The sequence below is a fragment of the Onychostoma macrolepis genome, chromosome 17 (genome assembly GCF_012432095.1).
Source record: "Onychostoma macrolepis isolate SWU-2019 chromosome 17, ASM1243209v1, whole genome shotgun sequence".
NCBI classification, from domain to species: Eukaryota; Metazoa; Chordata; class Actinopteri; order Cypriniformes; family Cyprinidae; genus Onychostoma; species Onychostoma macrolepis.
This window is the reverse complement of record NC_081171.1, coordinates 23,719,325-23,747,272: the sequence shown is the minus strand read 5'-3', so window position 1 is coordinate 23,747,272 and position 27,948 is coordinate 23,719,325. Positions and strand designations below refer to the sequence as shown.

The window sequence follows — 27,948 nt, the reverse complement described above, 5'->3', positions numbered from 1 at the left end:
TTCGAGACATGTCTATCGGGATTCTTCTGTGTGGGAGGAAAGCCGACTGTATCATAACAGCTTTAAGTCTATATATTTTAAGATATCCTGAGAAGAGGAGAACCTGACAAGCGCCCGGGCGACTCGACATGCGCGGACAAATGAACAACGGTGAGCAACATATTAACAAAGATCATTGCTATTTAACGCATGTTTCTTTTTGTTTAATTGAATCCAGCTCAGATATGTTTAAATGAAATGCAACTTTTTCTAAATAAAATAATTTATGAATAAATTCTACCTATTATTAGAATTACTATTATTATCACTGCTACTACTACTAATACTACTATTGTTGCTGTTGTTGTTGTTTGTCATTACCGTCAGATTTAATTCTTATTATGGCAAACTAGAATTTCCAATCCATAGGATCAGTCATCAGTCTAATTCTTTTTCTGTTTAAACACATTTTTTGTTTGTTTGATATTATTGAAGCATAAACTATAGCAAATGTTGGTATGATTTTTATTATTGATATTATTATTTTTTAAGATTAGGGTATTTTCCTGTTTACTACCCTACTAATAAATTATACAAACAACAGCAACTAATAATAATATTATTAATAATAATAATTTGATATGTCATGATGGCTGGATTTTATCAATGAGATTTGAATTTATTCATCCATTTATTTTACTTGCATTGGATGATGCCGTTTTGAGAACGTAAACGCAAAGACAATTTAAAAACATGACTAATAAAAAAAGTTCCTATATTGTGTATTTCCAGTTAGAATCTGATCTATCTAAAAAGTAGACTATAGGCCTATAATAGGTTATTATTATTATTTTAATATATATATATATATATATATATATATATATATATATATATATATATATATATATATAGATCTAGGAATGGCGTCCCACTAATTGAGTGTGATCTTTCTTTGGGTTACAGATGCAGAAAAAACTTTTACACTTCAAGACAGGATGGAAAGCTTCAGTTGTGCACCTGCTATTGTGGAATGCCCTGGAGACGATGACAGCCACCATTATCCTGGTGATTTACCTGTTAATATTTCCCCACATCCACCTGCCACGTACCGTTTTGAAAATCTATAAACAATGTCTTTCATTTCAAGCGCTTTTGGAGTTCTTTGTGTTCGAAAGTGAATGAAAAATGACTCTTTCAACGCAAATGGCCGTTTCTTCTCTGAACTCATTCGCCTGAGCTCAAGTATGGAATTTTGAAGGAAAAAAACTAAACAAAAAAACTGCGCGTCGCTACATGTAAAGGATGAACCAAAATGATAACTGTGCTTGCAGGACTGTGAAAACATCTAAATAAACAACATTAAAAAAACACGAACAAACGACGGAGTTCTGCGGTTCTTCATTTAAGATTTTAAACTGATCGGCAACCAAAAACACTTGCAAAGTTCATATCTGCAGATTTTTAGACGGTAGAATACGGGAGCGTGTGTTTCAGATGATATTAACACGCTGTGTAATTTATTTAGTAACACGCAAGTCACAGCTATGATAAATAAACGATGTTTCATCCACCATCATCCCGCGTGCCTTTATCGCTGGGATCTCGCCCAGCGTTGCCTCTCGCTGTTTAAACTGCTAAATTATTTATCAAATTCTAAACGCCCCGCGTCCGGAGGGAACTCTCATCTTTAAAGGAATTGTGGTTTGTCAAAGTGAAAAAGAGCAATGCGTGTTCGCGCCTGTGGCCACAACAGCGCAATCCCAGTAAATGACACCCTTCCCTTTAATCTCCACTTTGGTTGAATGGCGAGTTGCAATATTAAACGTTTATTTGGGTTCTAATGCTGAGCATGTAACAGTATCTATCTAGTATATTATTACGACGTTCTGTTCTGGTTTTTTTTATTTTTTATGACTGAATATTACATTTAAAATTAGGCTACCTACCTCCATTAAAATAGATAAAGAAAAATACAGTCTAATATAGTCAAACAATATAGTCTACAATAATAGTCTACAAATATAGTCTATAATAATATTTAAATTACACCAAATATAATAGCTATGCTATGATGTTTTATTATTTATAACGATATCCATTACTACTACTACTACTAAAAAAAAAAAATCATTTAAAAAATCATTAAAGTACTAATCTCTCTTTCTGTCTCCCCTGCAGGTCCAAATGTTTTGCAAGCACTGGTAGGCAAATGCAAAGTGGACATCATCTGATGTTATCTTATGTGAATGTTTGGAGGAGCACAGTAGGAAAGGATCAGTTTCTTCACAGTTTTATTAACAACTGAAGATTAGAACATCTTTAGTGGCTTTTCAATTATGACACCATGCTGCACTTACTCTGAAATTGTTGGATTGATAAAAAAAAAAAAAAAAGGACTTTGTTGATTCATTTAAATGAATGTTTGAATTAACTGTATCTTCCGGTGTTAAATATATTGTGATTTGTTTTTTCTTTATAAGGTTCTGAGTTTAGAGATTAGATTAAAACATGGCTGAATGGACATAATTTAGCATGATACATTACAAATGAATTTGCCTTAATATTCTCCCAAATGTTTCTCTGATTTGACATAATTGTGACGGTGTTTAAATGCGATAACAGTCATTTTTGATGAGAGGAACACTTGAACGTGAAGGTATATTTGCACAAAGTAATTACTATGAATAAAAGAGCTCGTTTGATCTTTATTGACATTCATAATTTCCCGTGTGCCACATCTTCCCGTAAGGTACAGCAAACTTAAATGGGGTTAAATGTTACGCGTCACGGTCCGAGAAAATAAGGATGTCAGATTGGAAGGGTGGGGAGAAACGGAGGATGATTGCACAGTACATTTCAAGAGATCACTAATGTTACAGCAATCTACATATAGAAACAGACTGGGGATAAAAAGAAAGAGACGAGGAGAGAGAGAGAGAAAACATTAAAATTCCTTAGTACAGTTGCAACAATATTATACAGCACCACATTTTTCAGTTACTCTATGTATAATTGTGTTTACACTAAAAAAACATTTGCATACTAATTCATTTTGAATAAAGTATATACTTTAAGTTTTTAAACACAAGTTTGTTGAACATAAACACACTTTAAAACCTCCAACTAGAGCAGAAACAGGCACAAAACCAAGACGGAATTCTGTGCGTATGCATGATGCATTTAGTATCTTCAGAAAATATTTAACGGTTATTAATCACTACTGTAATTGTTTGTTTGCTGTTTACACAGGGGCCAAGCAGCAAACAAATGGATTCAATTAAAACTGATTCCTCCCTTCAAGTCATCAATATAAGGCAAAGTAAGCCCTCCACCATACTGACAAGGACAAACAAGTACACACAAGGGGACACTAAACGTTCTTTCAGTCATGCATAAACATGCTTTTCTCTCTACGCTCCTGCTTTCTCACTTTCACATACACACACACACACACACACACACACACACAATACAAAGGCCCTCAAGGTGAACTTGGTGAAAGATCTACGAACTCAGATCTTCAAAGAACTTGCAATGCACTTGTGTCAAATTCACTTTTCCAAACGAATAATGATAACACTCAATATCTTTATTACACGGATCTAGTTGAGAAAAGCAAAAATGGCATGAGGTGTACGGTGGAACCTGCCCTGCAGTGTGGGCTTCACTTCTCTCGCCTCTCTCAGAGTTCAAAGGCACAGGAACAGAGAGGGTCGGATTTATTCAGGCTTTATGTGGTAAATGCTTGGATGTCTTTCTTGTAGTCTGCAAGGCCCTAAGATCACATTTAGGAAATGTTCTATTGTGAGGTTGGCTGTGAAATCCCCATAATAAATTCACCAAACAGGCACAAGCAATGGCTATTTATGATCGTGGCCATTTTTTCCTTTCTATCTTGCCTTCCAGGTAAAGGTGTGTCTGTTTATGCATCACTTTTTAGACTCACACACCAGTAACAGTAATCATAAGATATACATTAAAATAATCTCTTATTTAAACTTTCAATGCAAACGTTGGCTTATTACGGGTTTGTGACACAGAAGTAACGTCTAAAAATAAAGGGATACTTAACGCTCAAAAAGGAAAATTGTCATCGTTTACTCACCCTCATGATATGACTTATGTTCTTCTATGGAAGATATTTAGGAAAACATTTCTAACGTTGTTTCCGACCCCCCTGATTTTCTCTGTATGGGCACAAACAGTGGAAACATTTTTCAAAATATCTGCAAAAGAAAGAAAATCATTCAGGTTTGGAATGACACAAGGGTGAGTAAAAGACAGAATCTTTCACTCTTGGGTGATCTATCCCTTTAAGAAGTGATATAACAATTATTTGTGTTATTTTGTCCCCAAGCCAAATTGTGAGCACCCATCCTCAAATACGCACATTAACATTATTGAGTCTTTAATTATGTGATATAATTAACCCTGCACCCAGTTTGAAAGGCATGTGAGTCGAGGACGAGCCCCCATATGGGGTGAGCATTCCTTGCTTGTGCCCCGTCCAAACCCCACTTTGTTTTGAGTGACATTCTGGCACTCTTGTTCATACACCAATACTCAGACTCCAAATTGTACCGTCTTGCTGTCTTATACACTGCCAGTTCACACGCATCTCTCTCCCCTTTTCTATTTTTAATGCTCTTGCACAAAATGCTTTCTTTACGTTTTATGCAAATATATTTTTTAATCTTCCTTTGGAAATCTTACACTTTTCTTTTCTTTTCTTGTGTCAGTGTCTCTTAACTGTTTATATCTCTTTTGGAAAAGTGGAGGCTGTCTGTTGGGACTCTCATAATTCTGTCAGTTGGATGTTTCCATTACGTTCTCATCACGTTCCTGCCATGTTCTTGTCCCGGCTCCAGCCTGTAGTCAGCTACCCTTCCAGCCACAGGCTGGCAGCTGTTTTTTTTTTTTTTTTTTGCAATTGTGTATCTCTAAGGGCTTGTCTGTCAACTGGAACCCTCCCCTCCAATTAGGAGTGTAAACACAAGAACCGTCTGTGTGTGTGTATGTGTGTGTGCTTGTGTACGTGCTTAAGAAGTTCACAAACTGTCCCCTACAACTCTCCTTCCAGGGATAAAACAATGCTTAGGTTCTCCAAACTGCAAATGATGCAGCATAAATATTTGTAGTTACATATTTTACCCTTCTTTTTAAATTTTTAATTATATAGACTGCATCTTAACTGGTTTATTTTGACTTAAATATATGGTAAAATACTGAAAAGAACACATTATTTGAAAAGAAAGGTATTTATATTTAATTTTATTTGACTGCACTGATATCATCAGTCATTTATATTGTAGATATTTATACTGACAGATTTTTCTGTGGAAGTGTTTGATGCGTTGTTGTATATTGAAACACTGAACTGGATGTATTTCATTTAAAAAAGTGTTTATTTTCAACATTAACATGACAGGTCACCATTCGCCGCTCTCCTGGTTACCATAGGGAACCAATACTGCTGGAAAGAATGTAGAGTCTGCCAGAGTTGCAGACTGGGACAGGACAGTCTGTGTGTGTGTGTGTGTGTGTGTGTGCTGGGGTGGGAACACTCTCAGAAACCCCAGTGGTTACCGCCTTGCGGCTGGCAATAGGGATGCAGGAATTTCACTAGACCTACTGCCCGGAAAATGCCAGGTGGGAGACGAGGAGCGGACAGAGGGTGTGGAGGAGTCACATTAATTGCTGGCAGGGGAGGTGGTGGATAGGTAGCTCAGGAACTGACAGAAGCTCAATAGAAAAATAGAGCGGTCAAATCAATTGCAGCCTGATGTATTTACTGTCGCTTTAATGTAATTTGCAGAATGAGCGTTTCTGTTGAAAGCTAGAATGCAAACTAGTCATTTTAAGGTAAATTATTTCTTTGGAATTGCACATTTTTGGCTTAGACTAAGTGATGCTTTGAATTTGAAATGCTTTTAGTATTTGTTTAGACTTACAGACAAATAAGAAACATCATTACAAGTCTATCAAATTTCTCAAAATGATAATAGAAAATGCCATTAAAATTTTAAAATCATCCTAAAAAATCTTTACAGTGACATAATGAACAGTAGCACTTTATTTTAAGGACCAATTCTCATTATTAACTATAGCGTGAATATTACTAGAATATTGGCTGTTTATTAGTACATATAAAGCACATATTCTGCATGACCATATTTTAGATTCCTTAACTCTAAATTTAACAACTACCTTACTAACTGTTAATGATCAGCAAATTAGGAGTTTATTGAGGCATAAATTATAGATAATAGTTAGTTAATAGTGAGAATTGGACCTTAAAATAAAGTGTGACCTAATGAGTATATTTAATGAAATTCTATTATCATTCTGATACGATTGCAACCAAGACAGTAAATTGCATTTAAAAATCTTCCAAATTTTTGTTTAAGTGTATATTTATATTTTATTTATTTAGTTATAAAAAAAAAAAAAAATGGGGGAAAAAAAATGGTCATGCCCTTATACACGATCAAGTGCTTATTTTAAAATAACATATTCAACTATTTTTTTTTAAATATAATGCAATCAAAATATAAAATATTCTGATCTTCTTTAAAAAAATAAATAAAATAAAATAAAAAAAATAATTATCATTAAACTGTACTGGATTTTCTGTAATAAACATATTTGGGACAGACTTTGTGGGTGTCTATGACATGGTATCATTTTACCATGATTCTCCAAACCTAATGCGATCCATATGGAGTCATAAACATATAAAATGACATCTACAAATGCGGCGAGGGGAAGAACAGCTCAGTTGCTCTGAAATCAATGTGGTCTCTGCTGTGGAGCTTCTGGGGCACAGTTCAATAAAGCAGCAGCATAATGGTCAGCACCATGGTGGAGCCATCGAGTCATGGAGCAACATCATGCTCCGCAGCAGGGGAAGACATCGGGCAGATGGGTCCAGTGTAGCGGTACAACTCCATCCCTCCTCCTCTCCCTTCTATACTTCTCTCTTTCTAGCTTTCTGCCCCACAGTGCGATTGGTCAGAGTCTGATGAATGGGTCGAAATCAAACAGATCAGCAAGGTTACTGCACAGGAAAAGACCAACAAAGTGCAGTAGGACATATTAATACCGCATGTGCCATTTGTGCTTGGCGAATCAATTACATGGAAATGAATGTCATTTTAAATGACTTATAGCGAGGTCAGATACTCGAGTGGTAGGTAGAGCGAACAAGTCGCAGATAAAGATGGAGAAGGAGCAACTGAAAAGAGGGAGAGAGAGCAAGGGCAAAAGTGTGATTGAAAGAGAGAGGGCAGGCATATCCCTTTGAAATGCCCACTCAGGGGTAGGAGCCTGGGGGAGCAGGCTGGAGTGGCCCAGCGCCTGGACAGACAGGCAGTCACCACTCTGGGCCAGGGTCCAGCACCCCTCCGCCATTCCCACCAGCCTCTCCTCCTTGCCCAGGCCAGACTGGCTATGCCCCCCCCTCTGCCCATCAGTCAGCCAGCCTCCAGTGGACCAACTGGAGCCTCGCAACCTCACCTTGCCAACAAACCCCCCTACTTCCAACCCCCACCCAACTGTATGGCTCAAGCCCAAACTGATTCACCCCATCAGAGCAACCTCTGTAGTGTGAGGGACTGACTGATCACTCCATAAGCTCAGCACATTGTGCCTGACGTGTTTAGCGTGGTGCATGTGACAGGATGTCTGGCAGAATACTACACCATTCAGTTTTAGTGGAACATGTTACTACCTACTAACTTAAACCTTTAGATCTTTTTGGCACACGAATTGACAAGTCCAAATGAAGTCTTAAGCCTGATGTATGATATTTGATATGCGAAGGCCTCTACGTTTTCAAAATGACCAAAAAGTAATATTTTTTATAATATTTCAATTATTGGAGTGAAGCAAGTAAGGTTTACTTGACATTTCATACATCATTGGGATAAGTCATAATCTAATAATAATCTAATATTTATATGAATTTTATGCAAGTAGCCTGCTGCACTGTACTTTATAAAAATCTCACTCGTTCACATCACAAGCTACCAGAATTTTCATTTTTGGTCATATAAACATCTGAAACTGCACCAAATCACATATTTTTGCTCATAAAATGTAGCTGTTTTTCCTCCTCTCGTATATCATACCATGTAAGCCATATAAACCTGATGTGCAATTTGTTCAGAGATTTTAGAGACTTTTTTTTTTTTTTAATTTAAAGGTTCAATAAACTGTTCCCTGAAATATTTTAGTTTACTCTCATGCTAAAACCAATTTACATTTAAGTGAAAAGTTCACTGTGAAATGAATTCTGTCACTATTTAAAGCTGCAGGCCTTCCTTTTTGCTGCAGAACACAAAAGAAAATACTCTTAAAAACTGTTTTTGTCCCACAATGACACCATGAAACAACACTGAACCTGCATTTTCCAAAGTATCTTGTCTTCCAAGAAAGATAGAAAGCCACACAGGTTTGGAATGACAGTGAGTCACAATGAGTAAGTGATGGTAAAATTCTAATTCATGGTTGAACTAACATCATTATAGAACTCATTTTCTAGTGCTTTATGTGGCAAACAGATAAACAGATATAGAAGAAGATTTTCAAATATGGATGACTGTAACACAGGCTGAGTTGCATCATTGTCAGTTCAAACACTTAGAAATAAGGTACATGGAGGAAATAACTATCATACATGATGAACAGTAATGTTGTTCACCTCTGTGTAGAAGATGGATTTACAAGACAATAATCAATGTTTCACCTCTTGTATGTTAAAAGACAGATTCATTCTAATAACAAAATTCTAAGGGCCAGATTTACTATCAGCTTGCGCCAGTGCAAACCCTCATTTGGTGTTAAAAAACTTCTGTCAAAATTGACTAAAAACACAGTGGGAAATTAGCGCTGAAAAGTCGTGGACACAATTTTTGTGACATACGTTACTGAATATGCATTTATAGGAGTTTCCCTTTCGATTGGTAAATTTATGGGAGGAGAGTATTTAAATGAATCACGCAACGTGATTTACTAAGATTTGCGTTTATTAATGCACTGGTATTTGCACCATTATTTAACACCCAAAAAAGCATGTCTCAAAGCAGGCGGTAATTTTTTGTACTTCTCTTGGTAGATTGCACTGGTCATCATGGAAATAAGATGTTGCATCTGTGTTCTTTAATGTGCACCTTGTCAGTGAATCACCCGCAGAATCTTCCCCTCCCATCGGCGCTTTTATGGAATTGCGCTCTTCGCTGATTTGCCATGTTTAGTTAATCTGGCCCTAGTTTTACAGTTCATTTTGATAGCATGGTAGGTTGTATTAAAAGCACTCTTTGTACTGGATGTCAATTTACACTGTAGATTTTGAAACAAATGTAATTTGTAGCAGATTAAAGTAGAGAACAGAGTTTCAGATGAATAGTGCAAAAATAAATAAATAAATAAATAAATTCTAGTTTCAGACATTAATGCAAAAAGTGTCATCAGTCTCTGCTAAATTACATCTCCCTGTAGACACAAAGACTTTTGCTGCTCACAGGGATCAGGTCAAGTGTCAAGTCAACAACTTAAGTGCAACTCAAGTTTGACTCTCAAACTTAAGCTTCATCTGTTTTCTGCATCTTTGTCTTTCTATTATTGACTGTTTGTGCTTGTCAGCGCCATTGTCTGTTTGACAGTTTGTGGTTTTGCCTTGCCAAGTCCACAATGTCTTTCCCAAACTTGTCTGCCAGTAATTGTTCAGTGCATTCCTCTATTGTTTCTTTCCGAGATATCATCTGATGCGTCATCTCGCCATTATTTTCTGCTCTGCATACTGTCAGGGATGACAACCTCAATCTCTCCACCACCCCCAGGTCTGAGGCAAGGTTACCATGTCCCCATGGCAACAGCAGCAGGCCCACATGATTCGGCACAATGTGAGTGGGAATCTTGCCAAAGACTGGGAATTTGGGTGTGATGTAGGCATTGTGGATAACAGGTTCAGCCCCAGTGGAAGCACATGGGTCACATGAGAGCTGACTTTCAGTGCATTCGATCACAACGATACCTCTGTTAACAACCACTGTCAATGTCTTTAATGAAATACCGTGGTACTATTAAGATTGGAAATTAATTTTTTAATTTAGAAAAAAAAAACCAAGCCAGTTCCCTCTCATTCTCTCTCACTCACTCAGCTTGGCTGTGTGTACCGGTGCGAACTACCCAGTGTTTATTTTGTTGTTCTCGTTACAGACCATAAACACCACTTACGCTGATGTTTGGGGTTGGAGTTGAGTGTGTGTGAGCCATATGCTATATTTGCTGATAACAGGATTTGCTTGTGTTACAAATCACCAAACGAGAAAGGTTAATTGTAAACGCAAGCTCCAAAATGGCTGCACACTTTAATCTTTAGTGTGTGGATGCTTTAATATTTATCTTGAGTAATTAGATATAAACAGGCTTTACCCTGGTTTTAGATCAGCACTTCCATGTTGTGTCAAACTGCATTTTGGTTTCTTGGACATTCTTTAATTATAAAATGAAGACGGGTTTTTTTGTAAAATGCAAATAATGTTCATTGTAAAGTATTAAGTGAGTAATTCAACTACTTAAAAACACGTAAAAAGTTCACGAGCTCATGAAGTACTCACCATCACGTTGTCTAACTGAAAATGTTTTCCATATTAAAATGTATTTTTCTTTAATCCATACAATGTTGTTTTGGGCTCCGCTGACTTTCAATGTAGAACAAAAACAGTTGAAACTGTTGAAAATTCTCATAATCAAGGAAGTCATACAGGCTTGGATGACGTATGAAGATGCGTAAATCATAACTGAATTTCCATTTTTTTGTATTTGTTTTTTTAAGTAGTTGTATCAGTCACTTAATACTTTACACTGCACATTATTTACAATTTATAATTATTTCAACAACAAACAAAAAAACACTAACCCTGCTTCAGTTTCATAATCCAAGATAGAAAAATACAATTTGACACAACATGGAAGTGCTGATCTAAAAAAGCAGATCACTTAAAGACTTCAAAATTAGTCAAAAGTCACACACTTGGTTCACTGGTTGCCAAGCATGAGGACTGACTGGGATAAATAAAGATTGAGAGGTAGGTAGAGAGAGAATAAGGGGGTGGGGAGGTGGTCATGTTTTCCACTGGCACGTCGTTAACCTCCCGGGTCTGTGGGGAGAATCGGAGCTGCTGTGGGAGCTTAGAGCATAGAGCATTTGTTTGTGGGACCCCCGGGGGGAGGCAGACCCCATGCCTGAAAATGGGCTTCCAAAACAGCAGTGGGTTGACGAGAGGGGAGGGACTGGATGAGAAGAGGGAGGAGGAGAGGGGGAGACTTAAACAAAAACACCCCGAGGGTCGGGGGTTCCCCTAGGGCCGAGGCCTATAACTTTGTCCCCAAAAGAGTGATCCGGAGGTGCTAAAACAAGTGTTTTTTTTATTACTGGTACTTCATGTTCAGTGGCTGCACTATCATAGATGTATGTATTGACAAGTCTTTGCACAAAGAGTTGAATTACTTTGGTAATCTAATACATTTAATGTGACTTGACCAAGAGTTGGACTAATCTGGTCATCTAAATTCAGACTTAAAGTCTGTATAACAGTAAATAACTTACATAACAATAACCCAACATCTACAATATTAATAGAGCACTATTGTTTTCTACTGAAAGAGGTGCTTTTGGCCAGACCCTCTAACATTGCACAACTCTTAAACAACACTAAATCCGTTGAAACATATTAATCCTCTGAACCAGGAATTTTTAAATCTCAAGAAAAAATGTTAGAATCTTTCAAGAATATTACATTATATTATGTTATAACAATAAGAAAATAAGAAACCATTTTTTTTCTACATATCAATGTACTGCAAAAGAAGGTATAAAGAGGACAGTCATACAGAATTATGATTAAGGGTCAAATGAAATCACCTATGGTGGTCTGGTCTGGTCTGGTTATGCAAAATTAGATTATATATTATACCATTTTTAAAATGCTTTTTGAAAGAATTTATTTATGCTCACAAAGGCTGCATTTATTTGATAAAAATACAGTAAAACAGTAATATTATGTCATTTAAAATAACTATTTTAACAGTTACAATTTTATTATATTTTAATAAAATTTTCTATTTCAATATATATTTGAAATGTAATTTATTTCTGTCATAGCAAAGTATAATTTTTAAAGCAGATTCAGTGTTACTTGCTCTTTCAGAAATGCTAATTTGAGGCTCAAGAAACATTTCTTCTTATTATCAATGCGGAAAACATTCATAAAAATTTTGTGGAAACTATGATACATTTATTTTTCAGGATTCTAGAATTTTTGGAAACATGCAATTGTCACTTGCTGAAAAAATAAAAATAATTAATTTCTAATAAAAAACATCGTACTGACCCAAACTTTTGAACAGAAGTGTAGTTTTATGCATGAAATTGTATAACATCTCATCTGCCAGAACTCTTTTGCCAAGTTCACTAACAAAAGAATATATTTTTATGCAATAATGTAAAAACAAAACAAGAACAAGAATACACTTTCACCATATTTTTTTTATGATCCCCTTCAAAACATTGTATAGTGCATGAAACTGCAGAAAAAGCAGTGCACTGCAGGAAAAGGTAGTGGCAAATATTCCAGAGGTACTCTGAGTTTCACTAATTAATTTTGCCTTTTTGAAGTTATGTGATATTTAAAAGTTAAACAATATAAATGAAAAGTGAAATACAAAGAGGGCAGTAATATAGAATAATGGTTAAAGTATTGTGTAACATCACATGCTTAATGATTAAAAATGGCTAATGTTCTGTCTGTTGTAGTGAGCATCATGTATCAAAGGGTTAAAGCATTAAAACATAAGGTTTTCTCTATTCCAATATACCAGGTATGTCTATTACAGTAAAATAATTTTGTTTTTGTTTTCTATATTTCATCCAGGACTAAAATAATAATAGTTGCACACGTCATCAGTTTTGTCATAAAGTGTTGTGTTTTAAATATATCGGTAAACTGAGTGCCTCGGGTTGAAACTGTATTGACCCCCGCTGCTCTTTTTAGTGGAAGAGGGTGAGCTAGAACAATGACGATGGCCTAATACTGGCTACAAGACATTGAATCCACCTATACCATATACTGCTGAGCTGGTAAATACTCTTACAATCAGTGTATTTTCAACCAACCTTTCACCCCCTTCTTTTTCTTTTCCACCCAACAGTGCCCCTCTATTTTCCTACCTCTTTATCCCTTTTAATTAGAAGGCAAATTCTGCTGGGTTGGAGAGATCTAATCCTCCGCCACCCAACAATGCACAGAGTTTGCTTTGAACAACCGACCTGCGGCCCTTAAACGCAAACCCCCGCCTCACCGCTGGCCCCTCCTCTCCGCTACCTAGCCTTCACACAGCAACTGATCTGGGAACAGCGGCATTGGTGTCCACAGAATGGGCACATACAGGGATTAGAGGGGTGTATTCTGAATCCAGGTCATCTTCTGAGGTCAAACACAGAAGGCTCGATTCTGTTCAAACAGTAATAGTTCTACTGAAAACGACTTTCTGTTATGGTGTGGTCCAGAGGGAAAATTCTTGGCATAAACAAACGTATTCTCTCAATAACCATGCCGCAGGGCCCATGTGCAAAATAAATAAATAAAATATTCATTTTGCTTTGTTTGAGTCTTTATAACATTTTTTCTCTCAGGACAGTTTCAGTATAAACACACCAAATTCCGAAGGTGGAAGTACGAACGAAACAGTAAGAGTAAGACATTAGATGGAAATGGAGAGAGAGAGAGAGAGAGAAAGCGCTATAGCAATGCCAGCCTGTTCCTCTGCTAATTTACATATATATTAATGTTCTTCATTGTACATAGAGAATCTCATTAGTCTGTGTGATTTTCAGTCAAGATGCAGTTGGTGGATATTCATAAAACTCATACATAGACACATACATATGTGTTTATGTGTGCGGATGCACATTTGCATTTTGTTGTTTGTGAATGACATTAGTTGATATGAAAGTCTGTCAGTGCAGTGTTTCGCAAAACAAAGATAAGGTTATGCAAAATTATACATCTACACATGCAATTGTATAACAACGCTTAATTCCATGTCATAACATTGCATTCTTTTACATGGTGTACATCTCGATATTTGCAGAAAGCTCTTTCACAGTGTTAACCAACAAACTAGAGAGGGTAAATATTTTAATGTACATGCAGTTTTAATTCGCATAGACTGATTTTCAATTAGTATTCCTAATTTAGGTTTCCCATTAGCTTGTGTTGAAGAACATTTTCTGTATCTTTAAGTCAGTATGATTTCTTTTCAATTTCTGCCGGGCTACTCTTGGTCCATTAAATTAGCTGACCTTTCTTCATGGCTCTGTACTTTGGATTGGCCAATTACACTGGCTGAAGTGATCATTTTAAAGAGCGTAAAATGGAAATGATATTCACGCTGTTCTCAAAGCAGTCTGTCTCTCGCTTGTCCTGACACCAGGGTGGTAAGGTCATCAGATATAGCCATAATGTGCAAGAATAAAAAAGTGTTCATGAAAGATAATGACCCTATTACATAGAGAAACATGTTTTTGTTCAATATTTTAGTAGTTTAGTTGATTTATGCTCAATTTTATGTTTATATAGATCTTTTCTATTGATTTATTTTTGAAGATGTGGTTAGTGCATGTGATCCCAATACACTATGCAATTTTGCGATATATATAACGGTATATGTTATTGGCATATTATATTGCAACTAAAATATCAATTCCATTTTTGATATGAATATCTAGGTTGAAGGCTGAAGAATTAGTAATGATTTTACAAAAGTAAATAAATATTTTATAACCAATGTTTTTTTTGAGCATATTTAATATATTTAATATTTAATACATTTAACATTTTTTCTTTTTGAAATTAACATGGCTATTTACACTGCATGCTTCTGTGTATTATCTATGATTAGTTTACAACTGAAACAAATTAGACTAAATGCAACCCTGCTGCAATGAGTAATGCTGCACACTCTGCTAATATTTGTGTATATTAAGCCTTGCCATTACATAATTATTACTTTGATCTAATGTTAATGTACTCTGATCGTAAGTCTCTGCCTCAGGGGAGTGTGCAGTGTGTATAGGTGATATTTCTCGATGTATCACACAGATGGGGGGCCACAGGGGAAGTCAGTCCACGAGCCTCTGCAGAATTCTGTGAATGATTGCGCACCATGATGGCTCCCCTTGTACAGTTTTGTAGCCTAAATATTTTACAAACTTAATTGGCATTCTCGAGGGAGGGCTGCCAGCTGCCTGCCTGATGGCGTGGATGTTTAATTACCAGGCAGGCACGGGCGGGCAGACGGGCGGACTGTCTGCAGAGACAGTGAGGCAATAACAGAGAGGCAACAAAACATGTACAGTATGAAGAACTAGAATCCTTCATCTGCGTCGTATTTAAAGTTATTTGTTAAATAATTCTAGAAAGGTGCTCAGTTTTGATTGTTAGCTTAGCAACATGCTAACAGCAAACCATTTGAATCAGTTGTGAGTTAAGTGTCCAATGCTGAGCGCAGGTTGGGGAGGAGCCTAATCATCCAGTCCTGTCAATCATCGCTATGACCGCATATAAGCTGTAGTCATTGCTCCGTTCCAGAGACAATTCTTCCGGCATCCCTCCACCTCCTCTTCTCCTCCTCTTTTTCCTCCACACTTTACCATTATAGGGGGTTCTTACTCGGAGATTGAGCGGAGCCTCGGTTTCGAGGTTCCTTCGCGGACAGCAAGCCAAGTTCGTTTACCATTATCTGGCAGGACTGGGCAGGCGAGCTCATGAAATAAATAAGTAAATTCAAAAAAAAAAAAAAAAAGAGAAGAGATTACTTAGACAGTAATTTTACTTTAGCGCATTTTACCTTTAAGTAGCATTGACAAACAAACCTTTTCTCAGACTTTACTGAGCCGCTGTAGCACTGTTACTTTGAATATCTTCCCAAAGGTTCTTTTTAGTGGATGCATGAAGTCATTTCAAAACGTTGTTGTTATAATAAATCACATGAACTATGGATATATTCCACTCACATTTGACAACCAGAAAGTGTTATTTCTTAGAATTTAAAACACGAGATCCAAATTATTGTATTACTTTAAAATACCCTGACAGTTTCCCTAATTCAGAAATAAATGGTCATATTCATAAAATTAAAACACTGCATGATATTAACTTTTGCAGGAAGTTTCATAAGTCCTCTAATAAGTAGCTGGAGAATTTAGATAGAATGTGCTTGTCTCTGATAAATGGAAACTCTCAGAGAGATTTTTCATTTATTTCCTGACAGTATTTGACTTAGATAAAAGCAGACACATTAAAATTTCCATTGCTTAGTAGAATCAAGGATCTGAGAATAAATATAGTAAGTGTCAAAGCACCAAATCTTTCTCTTTTTTTAATGACATGCAGTAAGGCTGTAAAAACTGAGGCAGATCTCTGTTGTAAAAGAGAAAGTTATTAACAGTGTCCTGGCTATCTAGTTTTTATTTATGTGTTTTATCATAATTTGGTAACACTTTAGTATAGGGACCAATTCTCACTATTAAGTAGTTGCTTATTAGCATGCCTATAATTAACATATTGACTGTTTATTTGTACATAAAGTTATAAAGCACATATTCTAATCCTACCCAATATCTAAGCTTAACAACCACCTTACTAACTATTAATAAGCAGCAACTCAAAGAGTTTATTGAGGCAAAAGTCATAGTCGATGGCTTGTTAATATTGAGAATTGGACCTTAAAATAAAGTGTGACCCATATTTTTTGTTACACTTATATTTATTTTAGTTACACATATTAAGTACACCTGTCCAACTACTCATTAATCAGCCAATCAGCCAATCACATGGCAACACCTCAATGCATCTTGACATGTAGACATCATCAAGACACGCTACTGAAGTTTAAACATCAGAATGGGGAAGAAAGGTGATTTAAGTGACTTTGAACATGGCATGGTTGTTAATGCCAGACAGTATTTCAGAAACTGCTGATCTACTGGAATTTTCACTCAAAACCATCTCTAGAGTTTACAGAGAATGGTCTGAAAAAGAGAAAATATCCAGTAAGTGGCAATTCTGGGGGTGAAAATGCCTTGTTGATGCCAGAGGTCAGAGGAGAATGGCCAGACTGGTTCAAGCTGACAGAAACTCAAATAACCACGCTTGAACATGACAATGAGTTCACTATACTGAAATGGCCTCCACAGTCACCAGATCTCGATCCAATAGAGCACCTTTGGGATGTGGAATAGGAGAATTGCTTCCGAATCAGCAGCAACTGCATGACGCTATCATATCAATTTGGACCAAAATCACTAAAGAATGTTTTCAGCACATTGTTGAATTTATGCCATGAAAAATGAAAGCAGTTATGAAGGGGTCCAACCAGGTACTAGCAAGGAATACATAATAAAGTGGCCGGTGAGCAAATTATTTCAGTTAACCAATTACTAGAAAGAATTACATTAAGTTCTGTTAAAATTATACTTTTTTTTTTTTTTTTACAGTAGTGTTGTTAATGCAGAAAGTGCACTATAAATCTAAGCCTGCCTACGCCAATTATTAAAGCTAGCGCTGTGTCCAAAGCTGCTTCTCAGGATAACGGAGGGATATATGTGGTATACAAAAACATATATGTTTTATAAATCTGGTTCTGTCTCTATTACGGAGACAGAGGTATGCATATATGGGGTGTCCCTACAGGAGACAGAAGAATTTGAGTGTTGGGTTGAACCAGCCAGCGGTGTTTGGACGGTAGGACATGTTGACTCAACGCATCTCATTACTGGTCCATGTGCCTGCATAGTCATGTTGGATAATGGGCCCGCAGCGGTGGCATGCCAACAGAAAATGTAAAAGTTACTGGCTTTCAAGGGTAAACAGGCTCTTTGCCTTCTGGTTAGGTTGAGACAGCTGAGCGATTTACAAACATCAGTCAAAGAACAAGAGATGCCCATGTTATTGAAGATATTGTTTTAGACTAGGACAAGAGAGGCCAGCGACCTTTGGATAGACTAGACATATTTTGACTTCTCTTGATAGAAGACACCTTGGTAACACTTTGCAATAAGGTCCCATTAGGTAACCTTAGTTAATGCATTAACTAACATTAACAATTAGCATTGCATTTTTGGTAGCGCTTTATTTTAAGGTGTCCTTGTTACACGTTACATGTACTTACTATCATAATTACAATAAATTATGCATAATTAAATGCATGTAACCCCAATCCAAATCCTAACCATATAGTAAGTACATGTAGTTAATTAATATTACTCGGTACTTACAGTAAATGTATAATTACACTGTAATTGTGTTACAGTTATAAATGTTAATTAATAAAAATGCAACTGTTTGTTGTTCATTTTTAGGTCTAATATATGAAATTAAAAGATGCAAATTTTGATAATAATGTATTAAGAAATTTTGAAATTACGTTTAGCTAACATTAGAACATGCTTTAGAAATATTGTTCATTATTAGTTCAAATGAACTAATTTTAGGTAATGAATGTTAACAAAATGAAAAAATGGAACAAAGTGTAAAGTGTTATGACATTTTATAATTTGGCTTTTTTGAAGTGTCATCATTAGAGGTGTAATGGTAAATGAAAATTATGGTTTTGGTATGCCTTTTTGCAAAACAGCGCACTGTGTTCTGCATTTAATTTTCAGATGCATTTGCAACACTGAAGTATATCAATATAAATGTTACTTTCCTAAATTTTGTTTGGAAATATATCAATATACCGTACAAACAGAGTATCTAAATATGTCCTGCACACACAGAAGTTTACACGTGCAGTGGTTAAAACAGAGCTGGGTAACACTTTATTTTAAGGACTAGTTCTCACTTTTGCTTATTCGTTGTTTATTAGTACTTATAAAGCACATATTAATGCCTTATTCTGCATGACCATATTCTAGCTCCCTTAATCCTACCCTATGCCTAAACATAACAGCTACTTCACTAACTATTAATAAGCAGCAAATTACGAGTTTACTGAGGCAAAAGTCATAGTTAATAGTTAGTTAATAGTGAGAATTCCTTAAACTAAAGTGTGACTCAACACAGTATTCATGTGGTACACATACTGAAACTGAAAAAAGAAAATAAAAATGAAGACAATGAGTTACATAACATGGCTAAAAATAAAGTTATTATCATAAAATGTGAAAAACTGGCATTGTAAATATCTCACCTTTATAATTTTGGACCTTCATTATAAAAATGTTGGTAACACTTTAGTATAGGGACCAATTCTCACTATTAACCAATTGCTTACTAGCATGTAACATATTGGCTGTTTATTAGTACTTATAAAGCACATATTCTGCATGACCATATTCTACATCCCTAATCCTACCCAATACCTAAACGTAGCAACTACCTTACCAACTATTAATAAGCAGCAACTTAGGCGTTGATTCAGGCAAAATTCATGGTTTACGGTTTGTTAATAGCGAGAATTGGTCCTTAAAATAAAGTGTGATCAAAAAAAATGTACATTAATAGCACGGTAATTACATTCTAACTACATAGTTATTATTTAGTAATTATACATTAATTTATGTTTTCTTTTTGTTACGCAGCTGTTCCTCTAGATTTTGTTTGGAGAAGTGACCCGCATTCTAACAGCATCCGATGCTCAACTTTTGGTATCTGTGTGGTGTCACTGATGACGAGCGTACACATCTTGTTTTCTTAATCCAAGTGTCTTGTGTGCAGCAGGACTCTGTCAGGACCCTGTGAGGCAGGCAGACTTCTGTTCTGCTGGGTAATCATGTTTTGGTTACTGACGACTGAGGCTAATCTCTCCACCAGGCTGTAATATGGAGCCCGAGTGGCCACTGATATGTGCCACCACTCGTAAATTAAGCTACTTAATAATCTTATTAGAGTAGTCATCCTTTACCGCACCTTTCATGTGACTTTAGAAGTCCAAACAACTAGCTCTTCCTCTGTCTTTCCCCCAGACCAGAGGATCACAGCCAGTCTAATTAACAAACTCCCTCATCCGCTGCCCTTACCCACAGTCCTCTTCTTCAGCCGCCCCGCTCCCACAAGTCTTTGGAACCAGAAGCCTTCTCCAAAATGTCTTTGGTGTATCTTTACCTCGAGTTTGACATTGCTATCTCTGTTTTTTTTTTCTCACTGTCCTTCTCTCTTATGTTTGTTTCAGCAGCGAATATCACAAGTGTTGGGGGAGTAACTGACGAAAAGTAGCGATGCAACTAACACAGTAGCGTGACAGTAGCTCAGCTGTTTTCAAAATAGAGTAGTTTTTCCAGTAAAGAGCTACTTTTTCCAATACATAGGGTGTAGCAGAATGATACAGCACTGTTTTTAATGCCATGCTGCAGCCTTATAGCTGAGCAAACTCATGCAATAATCAAACTGCTCTCTTTGAATGTTCTCTCTGATTCATATTGAGTTTAATCAGTTTATTTGCACATTTCATGTATTACTGTTGTTCAACAGTTTGGGATCAGTAAGATTTGAGTCTCGCATGCTCATCAATGCTGAATAAAGGATGTTTTTTTTTTTTTTAAAAGAAAGAAAGAAAAATTTACTGACCCCAAACTTTTGAATAGTAGTGTATAGTGTAACACAAAATTTCTATTTTGAATAAACACTGTTCTTTTTAACTTTTTATTTATCAAAGAATCCTGAAAGAATGATCACAGGTGCCAAAAATATTAAGCAGCACAACTGTTTCCATCATTGATTATAATTTAGCATATTAGAATTATAATTAAATGTTTTTGACATGTATTCTGTGAGATGTGCTTGAGCTGTTCATTCAGTCAAGAACCCTCAAGCCTGGCAAGCTATCGTTTCAATGTAGGTTTCTCAATGATCTTCAGTCTCTTTTATTATCTTCCTCTTGAAGTCAAAGAAATCATCAAAAAATTTGGAGCTGCTGTTTGTCTAAGATGGTCCAGATTTTCCCAGGCTGTGTGATTTCTTCACACTTCATTGCTCGCAGAGCAGTGTGTACAAGTGGAGAGTGTGTGTGTGCGTGGACAGGTTCATTTGCTCTGTGAAGAGTCATGCTTAGGGTAGATGAAAGTAGATGAAAGACTTCATGTCTTCACTTTAGCAGGTCAAGCTGAGCAGCATTCATCCGTGAAGAGACCGTCTTTCTCTTGCACTAACTGCCCTTTAAGATATATTCTCTCACTCCCATCTCTTACTGTTTTTCTCTCTTTTATTTAATCCGTTGCTTCTCTCCCAGATGATAAGCGTTAGATGTAAAAAGTGCTACACTCCATATATTAAAGTGAGTGGGGTTTATCATTAATGCATAACTAGAAATTATTCATATAGAAAAGACAAACAAGTAAGACTTATTAATTAAAAAAATATTTTTTTGTTTGAGCTATAAAGTTAAAGAGTTCAAATAACACTGATATTTACTAAAAATATTATTATACTTAATGTTTACACAACTGCTTATTAAACTCTAGAATGCTACACTGCTTTATTTATAAGGGTTACCATGAATATTATTTTTTGTGGTAATCGACATTCATGCCACAAACGCTGATACTACTCAAAACATTTATTTTAGGTCACAACGGCACATGTTCACCTTTCACAGAGTGTGTGTTTGTTGGATTGTGTGATATTGTATTATAGCACAACCATAATAGACTCTTTTCCACCATCATGTCGAACGGAAACCAGGCCGTTGCTGTTCCAGGACAGTTACGCTTGCGGTTTCTTTTTCCACTGTGGTGCTACGAAATCAGGATTAGAATACGTTAACCTCAGTGATGCAATAGTAGGTGACAGCATGATTTTGTAGGGTAAACACTGGAGTGAACGTGTTATGGAGAATGATTACATCACAGAAAAGCTAAAAGTTCCAACTAGCTACAAAGGACAATTATTGACATAATATTATGTGAATAGTATGTTGACATATATGAGTTTTAATGATGTTCAAAAGTTTGGTGTCAGTACGTTTTTTCTTTTTTTTTTTTTTGAAAGAAATTAATAACTTTAATCAGCAAGGACACATTACATTGATCAAAAATGACAGTAAAGACATTTTCATTGTCACAATGTTCTGTTATAAATAAATGGGTCGCACTTCATTTTAAGGTCCAATTCTCACTATTAACAAACCATTAACTATGACTTTTGCCTGAATAAACTCCTAATTTGCTGCGTATTAATAGTTAGTGAGGTAGTTTTTAAATGTAGGTATTGGGTAGGATTAGGGATGTAGAATATGCAGACTATGTGCTTTATAAGTACAACAGCCAATATATGTTAATAATAGGCATGCTAATAAGCAACTAGTTAATAATGAGATTTGGTCCCTAGTAAAGTGTTACCAATAAATGCTGTTCTTTTGAACTTTTCATTAAAATAAATATTGGTTTCCACAAGAATATCAAGCTAAACAACAGTTTTCCACTCTGACAACCATAAAAAATGTTACTTGATTAGACACAATTCTAAAAAGCCGCTGAAAATGTAAAATTAATTCAAAAAGAAACAAAAAATTTAAAGTTGCAGCCTTTTGGAGCATAAGAGAATTCTTTCACAAACATTAAAATATCTTACCAACTCCAAAGTTTTGAATCTCATTGAAAAGTGTAGAAAGAAAAATCTAGAAAAATACTGTACTATACACTGTAAAAAAAAACAAAAAAACGGAAATGGAGATAATTTTCTGTCAGAACATTATCTGTTACATTTACTGACCTTTCATTTAACCCTAAACACAACACAATGCAAAATATTCAAAGTATGGGTAAAAATCAATCAATCAATCAATCAATCAATCAATCAATCAGTACTTCATATTAACAGTATTGGGCCCAATTTTCCAGATTTTTTATGGAGTGTACTAGAAAACCATCATCAGGTCACTACAAGCATTAGCTAACTGTGCTGAGAAATCCACTGGAGCAGTTTGTAAATAAACCATGCCAGGCTGCCCAAATGGAAACGCCAACTGGAATCGCATTTATCTTTTAGTCTATCGTTCCAGATTCAAAAATGTTGAGAAACAAGCCTAATGAAATTACAGTACAAGGGCCATCAAAGCACACACACAAATGAAAAACACAAACTATACCTCAGAACGACTTTGCTAGTCGCTGTACAAGCTTTGTGGACCCTTCACCTTGAAGCTCAGCTACCTGTGTTGAACAAGGCGCACTCAGTCAAACGCAATTTCCCACTGCAAATGTCTCTACATTTGTTTTGCAGAGTAAACAGCATGAACTAGGAGACTTCAGAAAGGGCAACATCAGGCTGTTGTTTGTTCCGGAAAACAAAAGGGCCTTTTGCCGCTATCAAACTGCCATTAGATACGGGGAATTGAGCACACGGCTCTCTCAGTGCTCCAAACGCTGGGGTGATAACACTCAGCAAAGGCAGGCCAGCCTGCTAATTGCACACCGAATATTTATAGACCAGACAATTAGCTACTGCCTTTTATATGCAAACAAACAGCAGCGGCAAGGCAACAGAGCGAAGGAGGGATGGACGAGAGGAAGTAATTAAGATGCTGAAAACAGGACACGGACATGCTGTCTGTTGTACAGTGATTTGTGGCAAACAAACACAATAATTAGCCTGTCATTGTGGGATAATGAAATTGCTGGTGTCTTTCGCTCTCTGCCAAGTGCCATTCGGCACAAGGACGTTTTACTCGGAGTCCTCAGCCATATGGCGAGGAGAGGGAGCGTGAGGTTTTGTCTCTGAGAGTTCAAAGGTGACCATGTGTGGCGTGGCTCTCAGGAGCGGTGAGAGAGTCTGCTCGAATGAGGTGATTTTTCATGCCACCGTAGGAACGGAAATAGTTTTGAGTGGCTGCGTGTTGACTGAATTGTCCTCTGACAAAAACAGTAACGTGCCTTTGTTGAACCGCACTAGGAAACAAACAGTTGGTATCAAATACTGTATGACACATTCACAGAATGATAGATTTGTTTTTTTGCTTGTGAAAAAAAAAGTAAATTCATCAAGAACATTTATTCAATTTAGACAGATTGGTTTTGCCAGAATACTGCAGTCAAGGATTGTAGATTACTCTAAAAACAGAGGCAATCTTTGGCTAAATTTAAACGTAATGAGCATTTTTTTAAATGTATTTTTCTTTAATGTTTTTAGTATTTGCTAAACATTTAACTGAATTGCAAGTATTGTTTTGTTTCTATATATTTTTATTGTTATTTTATTATTATTACTTTTACATTTTTGATAGGTTGTATAGATTTTTTAAAAGTCTCTTGTGCTCATCAAAGCTGCATTTATTTGATCAACAATAAATATTATGAAATATTATTAGTTTAAAATAACTGCTTTCTATTTTAAAATCGGAATTTTCAGCATCATTACTCCGTCTTCAGTGTCACATGATTCTTTAGAAATCATTCTAATACTAATTTGGTGCTCAAGTAAAACTTATTATAACTATTAGTGTTGAAAATATATATTTTCAGGAAACCGTCTTTTTTCAGGATTCTTTGATAAGAGTTCAAAGTAACACAATTTATAATTTTTTTGTAACAATGTAAGCCTTTACTGTCGTTTTTGATTAATTCAATGCATCTTTGCTGAGTAAAATGACGAATTTCTTAAAAAAAAAATTCATATCACTGTGACACAAATTTAAGTGACTTAATCCTTTATAAAAGGGTGGCAGTAGCATTATGACAAAACACACGAATGTTCATGTTGTGGGTAAAAGTAAATTCAGTTAAATGTTTAGCAAAAAAAATAAAAAAATAAATAAAAATAAAAGATGCATTAAAGAAAAATACATTAAAAAAAATGCTCATTACTTTTTAATTTAGCCAAAGATTGCCTTAATGTACAATCAGTTATAGAGCACTGTCTTGCGTTCCTTGGCTGCAATATTCTGGTAAAACTGAATAAATGTTCCTTTGGTAAAAAAAATAAATAATAAATAATAATTAATGTGTCATGTTCAATATTTCTAAAAGTTAATAGTTACTATAAACAACTTTTTAAAGTTTTACCATTTCAAATGTGGCCCATCCAATCATAGCCAAAACTATCTGTTTCATAATGCCACTTCTATGCATAATTACGCAGCGTCTCCATAACATACATATAGGAAATATTTCAAAGTCTTCAGACCCCATCACCCGCTTATTCAGACGGGACTGTTCGGTCTCATTGAGTTTTTCTGACATCTCATTTTCTAGCATTCCATATCAGCTTTGTAGAATTCCTTTCATATTCACTGCATTGTGCTAAAAGACAGAGACACACTGCACTGCAATATGAAGAGGAATGAAACGAGAGACGTGTCGCTGTTTGGGGAGAAAGAAATGTTCCCTTATCAGCATGTATTTGGATGTGTGTGTAAGTGGTTCCTTATCAGCCTGTATGTACTGCATGGAGGTGTGTGAGACTGGGGCCACAGGTTCAGCAAACCTCCGCTTCTGCTGGGCAGGATCATTCTGAGAGAGCTGATTTGATATTTGGCTCTGATAGGGCCCATAAGAGTGCCTTTGTTCCGTACTATTGTTGCAGGGCTTAAGCTCAAACCCTCTTCATCTTCCTGACTGGCTGGGTTAATAACACTGATAAAGCATCACTTTGATAGAATCATCTCTCTTTTCCTGCACATTCACTCGCCTGTCTGTCATATCTCTGTCTCTCTGTGTATCTGTCATGAATACCGTCATCTCTTACCATATTCATCCTCTCGCCTCTTCCTCTGTTTTCCTCGCGTTCTTTCTCTACAGCTAATACCTGTCAGTCAAGAGAGAGGAACCTAATGAGAGTGTTTATGTGGTGGTTTTTAGAAGATGCTTTTTCCAACGGCAGCTGCATCAAACCCTGGATTGGGATGTTTCATGTTTCTTGTTTGTGAAACAAGTGCTAGGAAAATAAGGGTTTATAATGCTCTCGGGAGAAGACAGTGTCATTTGCAAAGGGGACAGTTGAGCATCATGGAGTTTTAATGATTTTAAAATCAAAATACCTTTTACATTTTTAAGTCAGCATAAAATGGAAATGCATCCCATCTATTTTCTAAATGCATGTTGTAGGTCTTATTTCGAACAAATGGCCTGTGCATATGTTTCTTGTGCTTTTTTTTTTTTTTTTAAATTAAAATGTCATAACTGAAACTTCTGGTGACATATGCAGGACATCTCTAATTTAGTCCATGTACATCCAACCCCTGCAAGCTTGCATTCATCCGCCTCTTTTTTTGAGTGCAATGCCCACATCTCAATATCCAATCAACAGCCAATGCCAAGTCTCTGCCCTACATTTTTTTCTTTTTTGTTACACTCTGAGGTGCATTACAATACATAAAAAAAGATCTTTCGCTGTCTTGTTTCCACTGACTTGAGAAGTTATTACATAACATGCGGACAAACAAACATAATTTTGATAATGTAGTTTTTTAAATAATTTAAATCTGAATCTTTATTTGATCATGGGCTGCTTTTGGTCCAATGGTCATAAGTTAAATGAAACCATCCCAGGCTTATTGGAAAAATGCACTTGTGCCGATATTTCTGCTAAATGATATTACGTTGCTTCTTGCATGATTTGTGACACTTTCAAAGTGAAATGTCCAGTGAGTTATGTTGAAGTTATTCACTATGGTAAAAGTGCTTTTAGGCCATAACAATGTAGATAGATAATGCGAGGCATGGTTTTTTCCAATGAGCCTGTGATGAATAAAATTCATAGTAATCAATTCAGACATAATATTTCAGTCAGTGACTTTTTATGACATGAATATCTCTACTATGAAAAGTCAGGGTGGTACAACTGTCCTGATGAAAGATGAAGGACAAAAAGTAAAGTACATGTTTTGATAGTTTGCCATAATCTTTTACTTTTGTTTCTTAGAAAAAAAAAAAAAAAATAGCAAAACCACATCACTGCTTATTAATATTTGAAAAACATTTGTCAGTCAAATCATTTGCGTGGAGCACCAAATTCATGCAAAACATTCACATCATTCATTACAGTCAAGGTCAATAAGTCTTGTAAATTGACCTTTTTAAGACAAGGCAACGCCAGTTGAAGTTGTAAAATGACATGTGTTGCAACTCCCTGAAAACCCTAATATTTGTGAATTAATAATTCATGATATTTAAAAATTCTACTACCACTACTACTACTACTAATGATTTTATTTCAGGTGATATTTCAAATATATGAATAGTATATCTGACATTTGGATTTTGATTTGTTTTAGTTTTGTATCATTTAAATTTGCTTCAGATTTCGTGTTGTAATTGTCATTTTTAAAATGTACTTGGTGAGAACATTCCATAACAGTACTGGTCGATCAAGATGTACATTTTTCCTCATCTTAGGTAGAGACACTGGGATTGGTTCCAGATTGGTCTCAGGCACCATCAGTGACACCCTCTTAATGGGAAAGTGTGTGTGTTGGCTGTGCACTGGCTGTAGAGAAATGATGGCTGAATGAAGTTCACTCAGACAAGATCACCGTATACTTCATTCAGAAACCTTTTGCGTGATATAACAGTATGTTTGTACGTGATCTTTGATCACAGGGACACTAATGTAAACGCACGCACACATGTGCACATGGTTAACCTCACGGCTTCGGTCGGCCATTCATTTGATTTCATATCCTCTCTCTGTGTCGCTCTTTCTCTCACCCTCTCCCTTTCCCCCTTTACTAATCTCTGCAGGTATTTCTCTCCTCTGCATTATTAGAATGCAGCCAATGCTCTCTATTGATGCATGTCAGAGCTCATTCTTTCATCTCCAACATTTAATTTACCATCCTGTTGTGTGGCTAATCCCGTGTCGTGCCATTTCCTCCACTCCTCAGATTGCTCTCTCAAAGCCCCTTCTTTTGGCCAGATAAAGGGGAAGGTAATCGCCATTGTCAGCCACAGATACACCGCCGTGGCCCTCC

At 36.1% G+C, this 27,948-nt stretch overlaps 1 protein-coding gene and 1 long non-coding RNA gene across 4 annotated transcripts in view; one reads left to right on the top strand and one right to left on the bottom strand.

Moving 5' to 3' along the window:
• Positions 1-27,948, bottom strand: part of otx2b (orthodenticle homeobox 2b) — a 71,648-nt gene that overhangs the window by 6,619 nt on the left and 37,081 nt on the right. The gene's annotated exons all lie outside the window — the stretch shown is intronic.
• LOC131523717 (uncharacterized) lies at positions 21-2,612 on the top strand. The gene is made up of 3 exons (XR_009266837.1): positions 21-150; positions 946-1,047; positions 2,161-2,612. It is a non-coding gene; the product is annotated as an uncharacterized LOC131523717 (long non-coding RNA).